This window comes from Ictidomys tridecemlineatus, chromosome 11 (assembly GCF_052094955.1).
Source record: "Ictidomys tridecemlineatus isolate mIctTri1 chromosome 11, mIctTri1.hap1, whole genome shotgun sequence".
Taxonomy (NCBI): domain Eukaryota; kingdom Metazoa; phylum Chordata; class Mammalia; order Rodentia; family Sciuridae; genus Ictidomys; species Ictidomys tridecemlineatus.
The window spans coordinates 84,492,161-84,513,847 of record NC_135487.1 but is presented as its reverse complement, the minus strand read 5'-3'; the positions used below and the strand labels follow the sequence as shown (position 1 = coordinate 84,513,847).

Sequence of the window (21,687 nt, the reverse complement as noted above, 5' to 3'; positions counted from 1 at the left end):
GGGGATAGTAGGGGATAGGAAAGGTAGCAGAATACAACAGTCACTAATATACCATTATGTAAAAATGTGAGTATGTAACAGAAGTGAGTCTGTATTATGTATTTGGGGAGTTCAAAACCCAATTGAGTCGAATGTATGAAAGATGATATGTCTTGAGCTCTGTAATGTTTTGAACAATCAATAAAAAAAAAGAAAAAAAAAGCACATTCAAAATCTGATCCTATGTAGTCTGAAATAAAAGGCAATTTGAGTTTATAATTTGATAGAATCTCATGATCCCACATTCTATGTATTTTTATAATCTCTATATCTTAGCACACAGAAATGTTTGAGGATTATGGTAGGCTCAATAATGGCTCCCAGAAGTATCAGGTCTTGATCCTTGGAACCTGTAAAACGTTACTTTCCTTGGAAAAGAGGATTTTGCAAATGAGATAAGAGTCTTGGAATGGGAAGATTTTCTAGGAATTAAATGGGTAGACACTAAATACCATCAAAAATGATTAAGAGGTGTACAAGACAGAATATATGAAGATCTAATGTACAGTGAATAATACTGTATGGTTTACTTGAGGAAGCAGATTTAAGTGTTCTTACCCCTCCACACACAAATAGTATACAGTGATCCATATATAAATTAATTTGATTAAAGTAACTGTTTCAAAAGGTATAGATATATCAAATCACTGCATTGTGTACTTCATATAGATATAAAAAATTTACTTGTCATTTATACCTCAGTAAATCTGAGGAGTGTGTGTGTGTGAAAGAGAGAGCAGTGGTGGTGGGGGAGTCAGATATTAGGGACTAAACTCAGGGTCTTGAGCTTGTCAGGCAAGCCTTCTATCACTGAGCTACATTCCCAGACCAGGAAAAAGGTTTTTTTAAAGAAGAGAATACAGATACACAAGAGAAGGCAATAAAAAGAAGGGGCAGAGAGAGATTTAAAGATGCTGGCCTTGAAAATTGGAATGATGCAGATACAAGCCAAGGAATATTGGTAGTTTTCAGAAGCTAGAAGAGGAAAGAAATGGGTCCTTAGAACCACTGGAGGAGTAAAGTCCTGCTGCCATTTTGCTTTTAGCCCAGTGATACTGGTTTTGGATTTCTGGTCTCCAGATCTGTAAGAAAATAAATTGCTGCTGTTTTAATCCACCATATTTGTGGAAATTTGTTACAGAAGGCACAAAAAATTAGTACAAGGACCTGTCTGTATTTTTTAAAATTAATTGTCTTCTATTTTGTGTGTATATTCAGGTAGAAAGCATTTAACGTTTTGGAGGAAGGCTGTTTAAAATTTTTTCACTGAGCCATACTACTAAGACCCATTGCTATTTTAAAAAACATAAAAGGCAAAAGAATATACAGGTTTTCACTATTTTTATTGCCATCTTTGTTTTTATAACCTGAAATATTAATAGCATATAATCAGATATAAAGTTTATAAACTAGAAAAAAATGCCAATTTTAAGTTTTCTGTCTATACTACAGTATTCAAGTTGACTCCTTTAAATATTAATTTATTGTCCAGTTTCTAATATGTTACTTATGTCAAACAATGTGATATGAAACATCTCTATCCAGAAAGTCAAACATAATAATTATTCTATAAGATAATGTTGCTCCCTAAGCATTAACATTAATAACAAAATTCTAACACTTTTCAAAGATTTTTCACATATTTAGAATTAAAGTATAGGAGGGTAATAAAGAATAAGGGGGCTCTGATTATAGCTCAGTAGTACAATATAAAATTAGCATAAGCAAGAACCTGGGTTCAATCCCTAGCACAAAGAGGGGCAGGGAGTGGGAAAGGGAGAAGGAGAAGAATGTTATCTATTTAATTGAGTCTGAGAATAAGCCTGAAAGGTGAGGGTCCTTAAAATGATTTTCTTCATACCACTCAAAAACAATAAGCTGGGTGTGGTGGCACACATCTGTAATCCCAGCAGCTTGGGAGTCTGGGACAGGAGGTTCGCAAGTTAAAAGCCAGCCTTAGCAACAGCAAGGTACTAAGCAACTCAGTGAGACCTTGTCTCCAAATAAAACACAAAATAGGGCTGAGGATGTAGCTCAGTGGCCAAGAGCCCTGAGTTCAATCCCTGGTACCAAAATAAATAAATAAATAAATAAATAAATAAATAATAAAAATAAATTTTAGGAGGGCTGGGGTTGTGGCTCAGTGGTAAAGCACTTGCCCAGCACAGGTGAGGTACTATGTCCATCTATAAATAAAAAATATTTTTTAAAAAATAAATTTTAGGATGGAATGAAATGGACATCATAACCCTAAGTACATGTATGAAGACAGGAATGGTGTGAATATACTTTATATACAACCAGAGATATGAAAAATTGTGCTCTACATGTGTAATATGAATTGTAATGCATTCTGCTGCCATATATAAGAAATTAGAATAAAAAATAAAATTAAATAAATTTTAGGAAAATGTGCTTGGTAAAATAATTTAACTAAAACTTAATAGAATATATAGAATGAGCTGGATTTTATCCTAACTGGTAATTATATTTGGATAATTAATGGAAGATTACCACCTCCCCTAAAAATAAGATTCCAATACTAGAATTCAAATGCTGTGTAGTTTCTTTTTTTTTCTCAACCACCATTCTTTCTAAATATGAAACTGCAACCCCTCCCAGGTAAATCCACATTCTTATATAATTATATATATTACAGGCTTATGAACTTAAATCATATAGAACATGAAGTACATTAATTACACTTATTCAGTATTTACTGTTCAAGTCTCACGTCACTCTGCTTGCTAATGGATGGGGCAGGCTTCAGATTCTAATCCATCCTCTATACAGAAGATATCTTAATGAAATGTAAGCTTGGTTATGTTCCTTCCCTGTGTATAAAGTTTAACTGACTCCTTACTAAATGGATGACACAGTCCAAACTCCTTCAAATAGAATAGCTCCTTGTAATCTGGTCCCAGCCTAAATTTCCTGCCATAAACTATTACCTGTATTCTTCATGCATTTTCTGAGCAAATATTTGTCTTTAAAAAAAAAACCCTCTTTCCAGAGGGGTGGGGACTAGCTCAGCTGTAGAAGGATAGCCTAGCATGTGCAAGTGCAAGGCCCTGGGTTCAATCCCTGGTAGTTGGTGGGGGGGAGGTGACAAAACAAATCTTTCCAGTGTTGAAGGTGTAGGTCAATAGTAGAATACCTGCTTATCATTGTGAGACCCAGCAATGCAAAAACTATGACTCTGCTTTTTCTACTAGCAGAATTTCTATATATCTTATAGAGCTAATATAGGTCTCTGAATGAAGTTTCCTAAGTCTTCCCAAAAAGACTGAATCCTTTTCCTAATACATTCCCATGCCATTGTGTACACCTTTTATAATAACACTCAAAATTGTATCAAAGTAATTTGTTGACATATTTACATTATGTATTATTGCATTTCCTATATTTCCTTACCAGCACCTGTCACTCATTAGGCATTGACTCTGTTCTGTAAACCTTCAGAAGAAAAGAATGATCTCTTTGTGAATTAAATCTTTTCGTATTACACATAAAAGATTCAGATGCAGGCTGAAACTGGTTCTCATGAAATGTTTTCTAATAACTATACTTCATAAGAGAAATTAAATTAATAAAAGAGCCGGGAATATCTACTATATGTCAGATATCTTGCTAGATTCTTTACAAGCATTATCTCATTTAAAGAACATTTAATCTGTTAAAGGATGAATTATTTCTTTTACAGATTAAGAAAGTATGGTTCTAAGATATTAAGATTACCATTTGCCTTGCATAACATAACATGTCTGACCTCAAATATAAACCCAAGATTTCCCTCAAAGTATAATAGGGACTTAGAAAAGCTGCCTTTGCCAAAAGCAGACTCTTTGCATAGGCCTGCAGATGCTCATAGGTAATTGAAAGCAGAATAAAGCTTGGTGTGCCTTTTTAAAAAAAACAAAACAAAACAAAAAAAAAAAACAAAGATTTTTTAGTTGTCAATGAACCTTTATTTTATTTATTATATGTGATGCTGAGAATCAAACCCAGTCACACATGCTGGGTAAGCGCTCTACCACTGAGCCACAACCCCAGCCCTCTGCCTTCCTTTTGTCTGTCTCCTTTATTACCTGAAACTTTGGGTCAGGTCCCTGTTCAACTCTGCACGTAAACTTGTTAATCATTTATGGAAAGTTCGTCTAAATCTGGTAATACAAGGTTTATTAGCCCAAAATTTATGCAACCTATCTTGCCCTCCCTTCAAGACTGAGGCGAGATTTGCAGCATCCTGTTTCAGACCCCTGGAGTGACACTTAGAAGTCACGAGTCATTGCCCTACCCAGAGGAGTCACCCCAGGATGAAACTGCCTCCCTAACCAGAGCAAATATCTCCCGGGAACTAAATTGCCCCTTTCCAGGATTACAGATCTGAATAAGCATCCTGAGCAATAAACAAAAATTACCTGCTCAAGTGATAAAGAATTCTTCAAAACTACCTCACAGAACCAGAAATGAAAAAATGATTGACCATACCATAGTTTGACCAAGATTCAGCAGTCTCACCCTTTCCCAATTTTTCCTCTACTTAAACCAAAAGCTTATGTAAGCACTCCAAAGACAAGGCTGGGACATACGATCTCACTTTCCTTCCTAATACAACCATATTGACTAAGGTTCTTTTCCTGCTTTTTACTATAACCTTTTCTATTTGGTTTTTGGGGTGAGTGACCAGACCTGATTTGCTGGAACCCCCACAGACAGGCCTCTGGCTTAGGACTCTATTAACAAAGCACAGGGTCTGTGCAGTAAAGCCTGTGGTTTAATCATGTCTAAGGATTGGCAGATAACTCACCATTATACATGAAAATGTATGCCTCTGGACTCAAACTGCCTGAGTTCACAGTCTGACTCCACCATTTAGTAACTATAGCACATTAAATAACAGTATGTACCTCACAGAGTAGCTATGAAGATTAAAGAATATAAATTAGATAAAGTGGTTATTATATAACTATCATGCTTTACAAATATTCATTCACTACCTTTATAAGATCTACTCATGAATGCTACTAGTAATGTTTGAAATTGGTTTTTATAGCACATATGAATTTAGGAAAAAATTTCTTATCTAATTTTTACAGAAAAAAACACAACTCAGAGTAGGTATAAAATCATAAATAGATACTTTGTGGAATGAAGTATTTCTTAGCACTTTATCTGAAGTGACCTAAAAGTTTCAGCTTAATTCTAACTTCTACTATGTTGCCTGACATACCACACCTTTTCAATCAAAATTTGTATAACTAAATATACAGCAATTTCTCTTAAACTGATTTTTTATTTCATTTGATAAGGTATCTCCAATATGGATGGTAAACAGAGTTCTGGGCAGATAATCTGCATAGAAAAGTTGAGTAACATTCTATCTTCTAAGTTATTCTCACATTTACACATCAAATACTCTCAAATTTAGTACTAAAACACATTTTTTAAAAAAAATAACTAAAAATAAATAATAAGCAAGGCACGGTGCTGTATCTGTAGTTTCAGCTACTCGGGAGACTAAGGAAGGAGGAACATTTAAGGCATGAGTTTGAGACCAGCCTATGAAACATAGTGAGACCACCCATCTCTAAATACATAAATAACGACAGCACTACACTCCTTCATTAATGAGGAGAATTAAGACACCATACACCTGCTTTTGTTAAGCTACCAATTCATATTGATCTGTACTTTAATAATAAATTCATTTCCAAGAATGTTATTAACTACCAGTTTGATGTTCAAGTTATTTCTATTATAGACAATTCTATAATTTCACACACACATACACAGACAAATGAAAAAAATCCCACAGTTGATTAAAATTAAAATAGAAACTCCTCTCAAAAAATTTCAGAAAAAGCCATGCACCACTGTACCTGCCTATATTCCAGCGGCTCTGGAGACTGAGGCAGGAGGACCTTGAGTTCAAAGCCAGACTCAACAATTTAGGGAAGCCTTAAACAACTCAGTGAGACCCTATCTCTAAATAAAATACAACATAGGTCTGGGGATGTAGTTCAGTGGTCAAATGCCCCTGAATTCAATCCCTGGTACAAAAAAAAAAAAAAATTCAGGAAAGAGAAAAGAAACTCAAAAGTCATACTTCTTAGCTACTGAATGATAAGATTGGTCTTTCAACTGAGAGATTATTTCTATTGATTCTACTTAGTAGGAACTTAGTATGTTGAATGAAGGAATGGATTCCTTCATTCAACATACTAAGTTCCTACTAAGTAAAAGACACCTTTGAGGATACAAATTATATTCATTTCAAATATAACTGAAGTAGCTTAAGGAGTGTATATAAGACCTGGGGCAAATTATCTGACCTGACCTTCAATATTCATTTTTTATAAATAAGAATGGGGACTATAAAAACTGTCCTACCTCAACAATTTACTACCAGGGTCAAATGAGGTACTAAAATGTGAAACAAAAAGACAATCTCTTATAAGAATATTTGATTAGTAATGAAACTGACATAAGGTTATACCACAAAACAAGTTATCCTTATCTCCAGAATATAAAAGTTTGTTTCATTAAATATATCACTAGACATAACAAAACCTTACTAAGAGTATAAAATATCATGATACTGTGCTCAAGTACCAAAGTGCTAAAAAACTTAAAAGGTACAATTACTTTCCTTAAAGAACTTACATTCTAGTAGGGATAATAAAATTCTCAAAGAGCCACAATACAGTATAAATTTAGCAAACATTATAAGAGTTATAAAGCCCAGCACAAAGAGAAAAAGAATATTTCAGACACATGGTAGATTTCAGAAAGCTTCATAAGGAAGAGGTGGCATATAAGGCATTAAAGAATAGAATTTTTACAAAGACCTTCCTTGTAGGAAAAGAAGTTATATAAGCAAAGACCAAGGTAGGTAGGCATACAGTGTGTTCAGAAAATCCAATTCAATTAACTAACTGTAGTATAACTATAAAATAGATTAAATGGGATAAAGTATTTTTAAAAAATAATGAAAGGGTCATATTGAGTCTTGGAAAGACTTAAATTTTAAAGGACTTTGAACCTCCCTAAATAAACAATTTATAATGGAGACAGGGGTGTAGGTCAGTGGTACAGCATTTGCCTAGCATGTATAAGACACTGGGTTCTATCCACAGCACCACAGGGGGTAAAAAGCAAGAAACTTCATTCTGTAGCCAACATAGAGTCACTTAGTACCCTAAGAGAAGAATGACCAAAGAATGGCATAAGACCTTTGGATTTAAAAAACAATTGAGGAGAGTTGGGGGTATAATTCAGTGGTAGAGCACTTGTCTAGCATGCGCAAGACCTTGGGGTTCCATTCCCAGCACCACCAACAAACCAAAGGGTAATGATGGAAAAGTGACTGGAAAGGGAACAGGCTGAAATCAGCAAGTACAGTTTAGAACCTGTTGGTTTAGTGGAAATAAAAGAGCAAAGAGGAGCCTACTTAGCACACCGATGATTGGAATGAAAAAGGGAAGAATTAGGGAGAAAAATCAGAATTAGAAATGTAAGTTTAGAAGTTATTATCCCCTTAAAGGAAACAACTGTATCAAATTTAATCTTTGTCTACCAAAGCCCAATACTGATAAAGACTTAACTCTGGTTCCATTTTTGCATTTAATAGAATATAATAAAAGATTCAGGCTTCTGTTATAAAATAGTGACATTTAAATGGTTTACTATAAAGCAAGGCCCATCACTACATTTAATATTATTCTTCAATTCATTTGAACTAGATCTTCCTGAATTGAGAGGTCTTTTTGTTGGTTAAATTACAATGTTACTGAAAATCCTGTTTCTCAATACTCAGGACACACACACACACACCCTTGTTCTGAGGGTAATTTTACACGGCCTCAGACAGTCCTTGTCCACACATTAACCTTACCAGTGGTAACCTTTCCATTTCTTGAAGTCCCTGTGGCTTCTTGAGCGCAAAATCCTGATCTACTGCATCCGTGCCTATCACAGGGTTAAACACTGAGCGGGAGCTCAGGGGACATTCACTGAGGGAATGAGTGACCGCCAGCCTGGCCGACTAGTCACTTCTCTGCACACCTCAGGCTTACAGCACACACGGCCGTTTTCTTTCGCTTGACACACCCCTCTTCTAAGGATCTTTTTCCTCCTCCACCCAGTACATTCCACACGTCGACGGTCAGAATTGCAACGTGTCACTTCATTTGCTCCCACTCCTGCTTAACTAGTACTTCAGGTCCTCGACACCTTCCACTTCACTGAGACAGACCCCACAGCTTCAGAGCTGCCCAGCCGCCCCGCCGCCGCAGTCCTCCTGGGACCCGCCCCTCCCCAGGAAAGCTCAGGCCTCACCTCCTGCGCAGCTCTGCCAGCTGCACACACTGGGGCCTGCGGCTCAGCAACGCCGGGAGCCCAAGGCCGCCGAGCCCTAGGGGTCCGTCGCGACTGCTGACCCGCAGCGCCGCCAGCTCCCGCCGCCTTCGTCGGTGCCACCTCGGTGCAGCCTAGGCGTTTCCGGGTTCCCGCGGTCCCGTCCTCCAAATGCTCCGGCTTCCGCCTCGGCCCGGGCAAACGCGGTTCCCGACTCGGCTTTGGCGGCTCCAGCTCTGCACTTGTCAGCTTCGCTCCTAAGGAGATCGCGCCTGGGCTCCTCGGCTGGGAAACGCCGGTGCCGGTTTCCCGTCACTTGACTGCTGGGAGCACTGGCTCTTTTTAGACACCTCCTGGGGGTTCGAGTCAAACGGGATGATTTCCCCGTAGACCTCTGCGGGACTGACCAGCTGCAGAGAATGCCACAGTGACAATCTGCTAGAGGAAGGGCAAAGTCCTTTAGGGCAAAGGACCTTGATCTCTCAGTGGGGAGAAGGATCTCGGAAGCTGCGAACCCGCTCCTAAAAATGTCGATAACATGAAAATATTATTAGCACCTGCGCCATTTATCAACCAGTACTCTGGAAAAAAACTTGTTCTGTTGGAAATGACCCCTGCTTCCACTCTGAGACCTTAAGGCTGAGAGGAGCCCAAAACGGTGCAACCGAAGAACCTTAGTGCCATTAACCAGGAGATGGGGGGAAAGCGGGGAAGTGGGGAGCTTGGACTGGAAGAACTCAGTTATGAGGGATTTACCCCTTCCTGGCTGCAATGATCCCATACACATTACTTTGGGGTTGGGGTGGAGGGAATGCTACATCCAAGCCCATCTATTTGTTTATTTATCTATCTATTTATTATCGAGACAGTGCCTCACTAAGTTCCTCAGGCTGCCTCGAACTTGTGAGCCCACTGCCTCTTTTTCCGGAGTTCCACAGCAGCCTATTCTGGTGATGGACAGGCTGAAATTAATATTATGCCTTTCCAGTTAACACAATGCTGGTATAAATTAAGCTATGCCTCTTATATTGTAAATAATTTAAACTATGCTTACGGTTGGAAGGAGAGCAGAAAAATAAAGTAACTGTAAGAGTAGAATGATTGACCTTAAATTTTTGTATAATATGATCTTAAGAAAATTTCTAGATGGTGGAATATCCCTGTTTTTTTTTTTTTTTTTTTGCTACTACAGATTGGACCCAGAAATGCTCTACCGATGAACTACATCCATTTTAATTTTTTATTTGGAGACAGGGTCTCACTAAATCACCCAAGCTTACCTCAAACTTACATTGCCTTGGCCTCAGCCTTCCCAGCTTTTGGGATTACAGACATGTGCCACCATTCCCCTGCTACAAATTTTTTAAAGTATGTGTGTGTATGTGTATTTTTTCCTTCCTTCCTTCCTTCCTTCCTTCCTTCCTTTCTTCCTTCCTTCCTTCTTTCCTTCCTTCCTTTCTTTTTTTTTATTTGTCGTTCTTGGAATCCAACCTATGGCCTTCTGAATGCTAGACAGGCACTCTGCCACTGAGCTATACCCCCAACCAATTTTTTTGAAACTATGATGTGCCTGGTATATAATAATAGCTAGGCACTATTCTATCTCTATCTCTGTACACATATACAGATATTCATTCAGAAAATAACAGGTACACAATAAATATGTGTGGATATAGGGGGAAAGAAATATTAAAATATTTTAAATATAAACCTGCAAGAAAAAGATGCTTTATAATGTAAATACATTCTTTAGTATTGTTCCAGTTTGTTCAGAAAGCTTTAACATGATAAAAATGAGAAGTGGAAGCACTTGTAATCATGAAATAGTAACATATACTTTGCCACCTTGAATAGGCATGAAAGTGAAAATGATGAAAAATCTATACAGACAACACAAGACTGGGATCCTAATTAGAATAAGATATATGCCATGTTTATATAAATATGTCATAATAAACTCTATCATTATGTGTAACTACAAAGAATAAGTAAGTAAATAAACAAATCTGGTTCACACATTAAAAAGTTAAACTAAATTAAAAAGATACAAAATCTAAATAATATAACTCAAAAATTAATAGCATCTGAATAAAAGCTGAATCCCACATGCCCATAAAAAAATAAATTGACATTGTCCAAAAACAACCTGCAGCTTTAAAATTTAAATTTGAGTTTCTAACCATGTAATAAATTATTGTTTGGGCACTACATTTCTACATAATTAATATATCTCAAAATTTAAAAAATTGACCTCAAGGGCTGGGTTGTGGCTCAGTGGTAGAGCACTTGCCCAGCATGTGTGAGGCACTAGGTTCGATTCTTAGCACTGCATATAAATAAATAAATAAAAGGTCTGTCAACAACTAAAAATATATTTTTAAAAAATTGACTTCAAGTGAAGAAAATGAAATGGCTGATTTGGTTCTGAAACCAGTTAAATGATTTGTAACAAAGTAAAACATAAGCATGGCATGTTTTCCATCATCACCCATTTTCCTAACAGACAATGAAATGTAAGTGAGCAAATTTTTATTCACCAAAGTCTTGTGATCTATGGTATCAAATATAGAATATCCTTTTAACTGGATTGTTGAACACTGCCAGAGCCTATTATACATTTCTATTTCCCTATGGTTAATCTTTTGAAATCTAAGAGATGTTCAGGCCTGCTGTGCCTAGTAGGCTACATACACTAAATGCTTCAGTGCTCCCACTGAGCCTATTTTAGATAAAGCTAAGAAGAAGAAGAAAAAGCATTTAAATGCAAGTACCTGAAGCAGAATACAACAGACATGAGTATATCAATATGTAAATGAATGGAAGTGAAACTGATGTGATTTTGCAAGCTGTATACGGGGTAAAATGGGAGTTCATAACCCACTTGAATCAAAATGTGAAATATGATATATCAAGAACTATGTAATGTTTTGAACAACCAACAATAAAAAAAAAATAAAAATAAATAAATAAATGCAAGTACCTGATAGCTCATTAGTGTTCCTTTTCAATTAACTTTTCTATTTTTTAAGAAGCAGAATGTAACTTAATACAAAAAAATGTGATCAAAACATATTCAAGAAAAAGCATATTATTTTAATAATGGATGAATAAATCAAGTGCAGTATAAAAAACATCTATACAGACAAAAGCAACAATGAAAATAGAATACAAAGTAAAGATATGAGTCCTGTCTGGTATAGGAGGCATACCTATAGTCACAGCTCCTCGGGAAACTGAAGCAGGAGGATTACTTGAGCCCAGCAATTCTAAGTCAGGAAATCCTGGCAACAGAGCAAGACCCCATCTCAAAAAAAGAGGGATGAGGGGTGGTGGTAAAGCAGTTGCCTAGCATGAGCAAGGACCTGTGTTCAATCACTAGCATCACACACATACAGACACACACACAATGAGCCCTAAAGTTGATGACCAAAAGCAAGTAATACTTTCATTAGCCTTCCCTAGGTTTACAATTTGTGTTCTAATAATGTGGAAATATTCTGTTTCCCTGTATACACCATTCATAATACCTATTCCTTTTCCTTTCCTCAAGCTTTTCACTAAATGTATTTTTCGGCTATCTCATAGTTTTTATATGGGTTCCACTCAACTGTTGATTCTCTGCTCCAGTATCATCATCACAAACTTGAAGCATTTTCTTCTCTGTCTTGAGTTTAGTTAGTTTGTTTATTTTTTTGTTTTGTTTTTGTACTGGAGACTAAACCCAGGGGTGTTCTTTCTACCACTGAGTTACACCAAGTTTGAGGGTCTCACTAAGTTGCACAGGCTGGCCTTGAACTTGTGATTTTCCTATCTCAGCCCCTTAAGTAGCTGGATTATAGAAATGTGCCACCGTATCCAGCTTGAAGCATTTTCTTGCCCCCTTCCTCCAAAGAGAAGTCCAAATCACTTCTCTTTGGTCCCATAGCAAGTTGGGGCATCCTGTGAATATCTAGATAATTTTACTTACTTCACTGTAACAGAATCACAATTCTTCTGTTTATAGTCCTCTTAAACCAACACTTTACTTGTGGTCAGTACTGTCCTAATAAGTTTTGGATATTATTCCCATTCAGTGTCTAATACATAGAAACTCATTATGCATATTTCCTGAACTGAACTGAACTGAACTGAACTAGTTAATAAGGATGTCAAAGATAAGCCAGGCACTACAAAAGCTCACCAGGGCAAGAATGTTAAGGGAGCCTGAAATGCAAGTCTGAACATGCAATAGCTTAAGAAAGTATCCAAAAGGCCTGAAGCTATTTTTATGATAACACTTCTATTAACTCCCACAATAGCAGTATGAAGTAAGCAATAATAACTGTATTTTACAGAAGAAATTGAGGTTTATAAACATGAAGAAATTTACTTAACTACACATAAATACAGAACACAGAAGGATAAGCTAGGGTTCAAACCCTTGTTTAAAGTCCATACTTTTTTTTTTTTCATTGTCATGCTGAGGATCAATTAGTTTTGTACAAAGTAGGCAAGTGCTCTACCACTGACTGAGTTATACCTCAGGCCCTTAAAGTCCATTTTTAAAACACTGTGTTTAGTTGTCACAGGGAACAAACAAGAAATGAGTACAATATTCAGAAAAGTTGGCAGAAGCAAAAAAAAAGTAACAATTACCATAACAAATATAGGTGAGGGACAGTGTTGACAAGTTAGGATATTGGACCAAAGAATAGTTTTGACTTATTTAGTACAAGTTTTTTGTTTGTTTGTTTGTTTTTGTTTTGTTTTTGGTACTGAGGATTGAACCCAGGGGGGGGATTCAACCACTGAGCAACATCCCAGCCCTTTTAAAATATTTTATTTAGAGACAAGGTGTCCCTGAGTTAAGTGCCTCCCTAAATTGCTAAGGCTGGCTTTGAACTCCATCTCCTAGTGACTCAGCCTCCCCAGTCCCTGGGATTATAGGCATATGTCACTGCACAAGGCTGTTTGGTTTTTGATACTGGGGATTGCATACAGGGTACTTTACAACTGAGTTATATCTCTAGCCTTTTTATTTTGTTTTTTTGAGACAGGGTCTTGCTAAGTTAGTACTTTTCTAATACTTGATTAGCAAAGGTGTTGATCACTGCCCTACCCAGTAGCTATATAAGATCCTAGACTAGTACATTTAACTGACAACCCCTGTCATGTCCCCTCTTCCTCCACTTCATAGGAATGGAGAAGAATCTGGCTTTGCCAGCTTGGACCCTGGAGCTAACACCTTAGGCATCCCTTGCTGTGATTAGCTGCAACAATAAAAACAGGCTTTCTCAACTGCAGTGGCCTGTGGTTTATGCAGGCCCCACCCACCTGCAGAATTAAGTTTCTTCTGAAACTCTGGTTTCAAAAGGAAGCAGAGGGCTGGGGATATAGCTCAGTTGGTAGAGTGTTTGTACAAGGTACAAGGGCCCTGGGTTCAATTTCCAGCACCACCTTAAAAAAAAAAAAAAACAAACAAACAAACAAAAAAAAACAAGGATTAAGGTAGCCACAGGGTTCTGGAGGCTGAACTGGGAAGGAAGGCAGAGAGCCCAGAAAGCAATGGTCACTGCAGTTGGTCAGATAAGATTGTGAACCAGAACCAACAAATAAAAGTGATTTAGGGTGCTGAGCTGTCAGGGCAAGAAACTTATTCTAGGCTAGGATCCAGACTGATGGCAGTTTCAGAATGCCAGCTTGGAGTGAGCCATGTGTAGTCTTTATGGGCAGGAGAAACTGCTGAGCTAAAGTCCAGGAACAGAGGATCAGAGGTTCATTGTTCTGGTGATTGATTTTCCTAGGCTTCTACTTTTATGGTTCAGGTGAAGGGTTTGCTTCTTACAGTGGTTCGGTTTTTCTGATAGAGGTTTGATATGCCCATGCATCCATGTACTAGTTATTTAATTCAGTAAATTTACAGGTGATTATTTTTATTAGCATGGTTAATTTATTTATCAGTTTGTGCTGTTCAGATGGTGGTTGTTGATTGTACAAACAAGGTGCAATCATTTTATCTCAGCACTTATACTCAAATTGGAGAAACTCATGGCAAACTGCTGCTTTATCAATGGAGTAACTTGGGGTCAGGATCAGCCTGAAAACTGCACCCTAAACAACTTTTATTTATTGATCTGAGTCACTTTGTGATATGACTCAGATCAGGGCACAGCTTGCTTTTTGAGGGGAGTGGGGGTGTGTGTATACTGGGGATCGAACTCAGGAGCACTTGGCCACTGAGCCACATCCCCAGCCCTATTTTGTATTTAATTAGAGACAGAGTCTCACTGAGTTGCTTAGGCCCGTAGCGCTGGAATTACAGGTATGCGCCACTGTGCTTCGCTACTGCCTAGGACCAGCTCAAATCATATCTAATACATGTGACACTGCAAGCATTATGCACACAAAGTCTCAATATCTTTGGGCAGAGAAAAGGACTTATGGACTTCAATGGCTTAAAGTCAGAGGTTACTAGAAGACCCAAAAGGAAAAAAAAAAAAGAAAACAAAAGACTATGGTAATATACATTTTTTTAAAAGAGAGAGAGAGAGAGAGAGAGAGAGAGAATTTTTTTATTTATTGTTTTTTAGTTTTCGGCGGACACAACATCTTTGTTTGTATGTGGTGCTGAGGATCGAACCCAGGCCGCATGCATGCCAGGCGAGCACGCTACCGCTTGAGCCACATCCCCAGCCCCGTAATATACATTTTTAAACATTTATTATATTTTTAGGTGTAGATGGACACAACACAATGCCTTTATTTTTATGTGGTGCTGAGGATCGAACCTGGGTCCCACCTGTGCTAGGCGAGCGCTCTACCACTGAGCCACAATCCCAGCCCGGTAATATACATTTTAGAGGATTTCTGTCCAAAATGGTCAAAATACAACAACAACAACAACAACAACAACAACAAAAATTCAATGCTTACAGAATTAGGCTTCAGGTCTCCAGGAATTGCTTTATCACAGATTTTGTTCATATACATTATAGTTATTAAAAGTATTGAGTTAATATTACAGCTCAAGAGCAGGAAAAACCAGTTCCTTGTTTTAAGACACCAAATTAGTCCAATCTGGATCATTCTGGTTGGTTCTTTAGGGGAAAGAACCTATTTGTGAGGGCACTGCAACTGGAAGTGGACGGGCAACCCTAAGAGCCAAGCAAGTCTGCATCTCTCTGGCCAGGAAAATGTGTCCCGAGTCCTGCAGCAATTTTATATGGAATATACCCTGCAGCGTTTTATCTGGATTGCACTCTGCACAGTTCCTTTTGAGCCATTAGCCCAGTGTTTAGTTTTCAGCTTTCAGGCATGGTCTGACTAGGAGTTGTTGGGAAGTCTCTCCAGGGCCACAGCTCACCAGGGGGAAGTTCAGTCCCTCTGGGGAACACTGGTGTCTGGTTGGAAGTTGCTTCAGCATGAGGAGGTCTGCATGGGATCCAGGGGACGTTGACTTGATCCAAGGCTCCTGTGACTCTCCAAAGAGCTGGACCAGGCCCAGGGCCCTAGACTGTGGGAGGCCATCCTTGCACGTGATTGAATTACCTCACTGGCTGGGTAAGAGGCGCTCAGACACTTCTTTGTGTTAAGAGCTTTCCCCACCGTTCTTGGGTCCGAGGGCTTGTCCATGGTGGGAGAGACTTCCCAGCAACTCCTAGTCAGACCATGCCTGAAAGTTACAAACCAAACACTGGGCTGATGGCTCAAAAGGAACCCTGCAGGATACAATCCAGATAAAATGCCACAGCCCCTGAAGATCCAATCATCTCACCTGACCTTGGGACACTGCCCCCCTTAATCTTCATTGGATGGGATTTTCCCCAGAATGGTTTGTTTCCCAATAAAAGTTCACTCCCTGGTGTGTTTCTCTCTCTCTCTCTCTCTCTCTCTCTCTCTCTCTCTCTCTCTCTCTCTAGCCTCTTCAGTAAACCTTGCTATTTTAATAGGTAGCTGGAGGCTGAAGGTATGAGAAGCCCTCCTGGAGCTGATTTAAAGGTAATTAGAGTATGTGTCTTTAAAGTCCCTTAGGATTTCCCACATAGCTGAACCTTCACCTATAAAGTCTGTGCCGACCTCCCACTAAACCAGACCTTGCAGTCTAAGGTTCATGAGGGCATGGGTCACAGGACATGGAGGGAGCCGAAAAGTTACCTGGGTTATCTCCCTCTCCTTACACACTTGTAGTTTTGTGTTATTTCCGTTTTATTTATTTTGTTTTGTTTTGTTTTGTTTGTTTTTGGTTTTTGCCTTTTTAAAGGATAATTCTACCATTGCCTATATTAACTGTAACCCACTCTCAGGCTGAAGGAATCTAGAGGTGTATATCATGTTTCTTTACTCTGATTCACCTCCAGCCTTCCATGTGCTGCACCGGGGCGCCCCTCCCCCATCTTGCTGAGCTGGGAACCGCTAGGAAAGTATCTGTCAGCTCATCCTTCTCAGACACCAGGGCTGTTCAAAGGGAGTCAGCTGGCAGAGGCTGTAGTGACTCAGAAAGGCCAACTCCAAGTCCACATGCCCCACTCTCTCTCTCACCCCACAGGATGAGCCCACCACCAGAATGGACCCCCAGGCGCACCGCATGCTGTGGAACACCATCGTGAGCATCCTCAGAGAAGGGAGAGCCATGATCCTCACCTCTCAGCCAAGAGATGCCCAGGGTGGGGAAGGTGGGTGGGAGTCCCTGCCTACTGCCTCATCTCCTCTCTCCTGTACCACAGCATGGAGGAGTGTGAGGTGCTGTGTACCTGGCTGGGCATCATGGTGAAGGGCACCTTTTAGTGTCTGGGCACCATTCAGCACCTCAAGTACAAGTAAGCAGGCCTAGTGTGTGTGGGGGTCCTTTTTGCTACCTTTTTTGGGGGTTGAACCAGGCCCTGTGTTCTCTGTGGATGCTTGGGAGGATCCTGCTGCCCCTCATCCCACCTGCTAGTGGTAGCAGAAAGCATTGTGCTAATAAGAAGTTCCTCTTTATTGGGCTAATTGCTTGTGGTTGAAACACTGATTCAATGTCACCACTTATCCTGACAGATCCAAGACCTCCCTGTCCTATTTCATGACAGTCCACAACCAATATAAAAATGATTAGGAGACCAAACAACTTGGAAACCAAATTTCTTCTCTAGAATAACATGTGGTTATTTTTCAAACCAAAGTTTGAAAAATAAACACATGTTACAATAAGAAACTAAGGATGCCAGTACTCTTGAGTAGAATTATCCTGTGCTCATAAATTGTTGTAAATAATTCCTTATTTACAGTTTGTGTGCTGAAGCTAACAACCAGTTAAAACAAGATTATCATAATATTGCCAGGTTCCCTTGCATTCTGACATGCCTTCTAACCTGGGAAAGAGTGGGTTTATAGTTGTGGATTTTATTTAACACACTTATCAAGAGCCCAGAATCTAAAACCATGAGCTAGGGACATCACAGAATCTACCTTACCTATGCTGATGTGCTTAATCTTAAGGATCTGTGAAAGTGTATTTCAGTGAAAACATTCAGGCAGAAAGGTCTAGTAGGTGAACTACATTTGGCAAATGGATATTTGACCCTGATTTCTTGAGCAATTACAGTCTCCAAGCTGGATATTTATGGGGACACCAGCATGTGTCAGCAATTCCTTGTGCCCAACTGCTGAGGGATGACCCCCTACTCCTTTGCCTCTCATTCCTCAAGATCTCCATGATTGAGGAGATGAGGAGGTATGTCCCCATGTGGAGGGACATCAATTCTCTGGAGCTGAAAGATGGATAGAGAATGGCCCTAGGTCAAGGAGGGAGCTTACAGTGATAATGAACATTATACACCATGACCTAGCCATGTATACATGCCAGATGGCCATAAGCATACTCTCTGCTTCATCCTTCATCCTCCCTGTGAAAGTTACCAGCAACCTGGTGAAGGGAGGAAGAAGGCACTAATGGCCCTGTTTCTGGAAATTTCCTCAGGGAAGTGCTGTCTTCCCAGGCCTTTGCTTCCCCATGGCTGGTGTCCTGAAGGCCAGACAGCCCTTGCCACCCTATGCAGTATGCACTGGTCACATGTCTTTATGGTTGGGCCTGGGATCTCCACAGGGCTACAACCACCTTTGACTTCAGAAAGTACATTTGTGCCACTTTACCACACATATTCAGACCTTTAAAAACTGGTACCAAAAAGTTTCTCTAAGGACTACTACATTTTTTTTCTCCTAGTTTTAAACATGCACAGATGGCCAATGGTGTGGGCCTAACCCCAGTGTGCAGGATGAGTCTACTCCTTATTTTGGGATTGCCTTTGACCCATCCACTGACAGGCCTGAACTGCACTGTGCATCCCTTAGGTTTGGAGATGGCTACATTATCACAATGAAAATCAAATCCCCAAAGGATGACTTGTGTCCTGACCTGAATCAGGTGGAACAGTTCTTCCAGAGGACTCCCCTGGCAGTGTGCAGAGGGAGAGGCATTACAACATGCTCCAGTTCCAGGTCTCTTCCTCCTCTCTGGCCAGGATCTTCCAGCTGCTCCTCTCCCACAAGGACAGCCTGTTGATCGAGGAATACTCAGTCACACAGACCACAGTGAATCAGGCAAGTCCACTCCAGTGTACCAGGCACAGGAGAGAAGACTGTGCAAAGACAAATGTGCCAGAATGCCATCATGGGCTGCAGTTGACACAAGAGGCAGGCATGACATTCCCGATTTTAACACACTCTTGTCTCTGTCCATTAGGATAAATCTTGATAAATCAGAAATTGTTTTCTAACAATGTTACTCATCATCCAACTTCACTTATTTTGTTTTTCAGATTGTTTTTCCTTTACATGTTATTTTTTCTCGTTGTGTTTGGTGGTGGCTTTTTTCTTTTCAAATCAACTTTGTTGTTATATAATTTGCATACAATAAAACAAACCTATTTTAAGTGCACATTTTGGTGAGTTTTGATAAATATGTCCCATGTGTATTTTTACAATGTAACCACACTTTTTATTGTGGTAAAAAATGTTTGTGTAAAATATATACAATTTACCACTTAACCATTTCTAAGTGTGAAGTTCAAGAGTGTTAACTACCATCACCACCACCCATCTTCAAAGCTCTTTTCATCTTGCAAAACTGTAACTGTGTCCATTAAACTGTACTGTTCCATTTCCTCCTCCACTCTGCTGCTTCCACTAGCAAATATCATTCTTCTTTCTGTTTTCTCTGAAACTGGCTATTCTGTGTACCTCACAGAAGTGGAATCATGCAAAATTTGTCCTTTTGGGACTGGCCTATTTCATTAAGCATAATGTTCTCATGGCCTATCCTCGTTGTAGCATGTGTCAGAATTTCCTTCCTTTTTAAGACTGAATAATAATCCATTGGGTTTAGATGCCACATTTTGCTTATCTTTCTATTAATTCATCAGTGGACATCTGGGTTTTTTGGTGTTATTTTTAAAAAATGTGTTATTGTTCTTTACTAAACACCCTCAAATATAATTCAACAAAGACAGTAGAAATAGGCAAGTTACCCTTTACTCCTTGAAGAGGAACTGGCTTACCTGCTCACCTGTACCTTCTTATCAGCCTTGAGCAGGTGAAGGCCAAACTGGATTCCTTAGGCAGGAGTTGTGGCCACAATGTACATTGAATGAAGATCAGAAAAGAGTCAAGTACCTTTTCTTAGTTCCTTCTTTAGCAGATTAGGAAGGTACTTTCTGAGAATTTGCCTTGCCTTGGTTACTCCAACATCTGTACTCAAAGTCCTTTGAAACTTCTAGCAGGAACTTCCTTGGCTTGGCTCGGGATCTAAGATGCAAGCTCTGTCTAGGGCACCAGTGGCTGGGTTTGTGTGCGTGTACCAGCCTCTCCTGGTCAGGGCACCAGTCACCCCAATAGGGCTGTATGTTAATTGGAAAATACAGAGTTAAGTGGGTAGGTGGGTGTAGGGTGCTGTTTTTCTGGAGACATCTACTTATTCTCGCTCTTCTTTTGACTCCAGGCATTTGTGAACTTTGCTGTACAGCAGACGGAAACTCATGGACCTTCCTTTGCATCCTTGAGCTGCTGGAGCCAGCTCAATAATTTTAAGTACACATTTTAAGTGCACATTTTGGTGAGCCAAAGTACTGCTGCCCTTTCTCAGTCCACTGCTTGAGGCAGATCTTGTGCTCCCAGGCCCAGTTGGCCCACTGTACCTGAGGTGCCCCAAGGCTCACACATACCTCCTGCTGAGAGCTCCACTCATACCATGCCCCTACCACATCCTTGTTACATCCCTACCACTTTGCGCTGAAGGTCTTGTTGTTCCTGTTGTAATCTGGAAACCATTTGGATAGTACGGAAGAGCATTTTTTTTGATCTATCTATCTATCTATTTTTGGTACTGTGGATTGAATTCAGGGGCACTCAACCACTAAGCCACATACTCAGCCCTATTTTGTATTTTATTTAGCGCAGGGTCTCACTGAGTTGCTAAGTGCATCGCCATTGCTGAGGCTGGCTTTGAATTTGTGATTCTCTTTCCTCAGCCTCCAAAGCTGCTGGGATTACAGGCATATGCCATTGTACCCAGCATTTTTATTTATTTTTATATTATTATTATTATTATTATTCCAGGAATTGAACCCTTAAAGCTTGACCCACATCCCCAGCTCTTTTTATTCTTTGTTTTTAGACAGAGTCTCACTACGCTGCTTAAAGCCTCACTAAATTGCTGAGTGCTAGCTTCAAACCTTCAATCATCCTACCTCAGTCTTCCCAGCTGCTGGAATTGCAGGCATGCACTGTTGAGAGGCACAGCCAAAGGGGCCCCAGCAAACTTCCAGCTGCCAGCAAACTTCCAGCTGCCAGCTGATGATTGGCTCACAGCGGCCCCAGCAACATCTAGCTGATTGGCTCCTCTGCGGTGATGTTCATTGGGCTGTTTCCCTGCCCTTCAGACTGCAAGCTGATGATTGGCTCACAGCGGCCCCAGCAACATCTAGCTCCTCTGATTGGCTGCTCTGTGGAGCTGCTCATTGGGGGACTTCTTTGGCTCCACCCATGCAACCCAGCCAATTGGCCTCAAGAGCAGGAGGATTGTGGGAGGTGGAGAGGCTGGTGTGGGGGTGAGAGGCTTGTGGGAAGCCAGTGGTGGCACTTGGGCTCCGAGGGTTTTTTCCTGAGGAGCTGTTTTGTTTGGCGTTTGTAGTTCTAAAAATAAAGTTAGTTTCTTTTGACAAGTGGCTCCTGAATTGTGCCCAGCCAGACTGCGGCAATGCACCATCATGCCCTACTGGGAGAGCATTTTGTATTTGTGTGTGTGGTGCTGGTGACTGAACCCAGGGCCTTGTGTAT

General features: G+C 39.8%; 1 protein-coding gene and 1 long non-coding RNA gene across 2 annotated transcripts in view; one reads left to right on the top strand and one right to left on the bottom strand.

The window, feature by feature from the left end:
- Slc35a3 (solute carrier family 35 member A3) overlaps positions 1 to 8,512 on the bottom strand; it is a 39,573-nt gene extending 31,061 nt beyond the window's left edge. Inside the window, exon 1 of the mRNA XM_005339678.5 lies at positions 8,380 to 8,512. The gene's annotated coding sequence lies outside the window, so the exon portion shown is untranslated. The remainder of the gene's footprint in view (positions 1 to 8,379) is intronic.
- A 1,869-nt stretch (positions 8,513 to 10,381) lies between these two features.
- On the top strand, positions 10,382 to 20,689 carry LOC120890850 (uncharacterized). The gene is made up of 4 exons (XR_013427942.1): positions 10,382 to 16,374; positions 16,922 to 16,978; positions 17,100 to 17,192; positions 18,706 to 20,689. It is a non-coding gene; the product is annotated as an uncharacterized LOC120890850 (long non-coding RNA).
- The last annotated feature ends 998 nt before the right edge of the window (positions 20,690 to 21,687 follow it).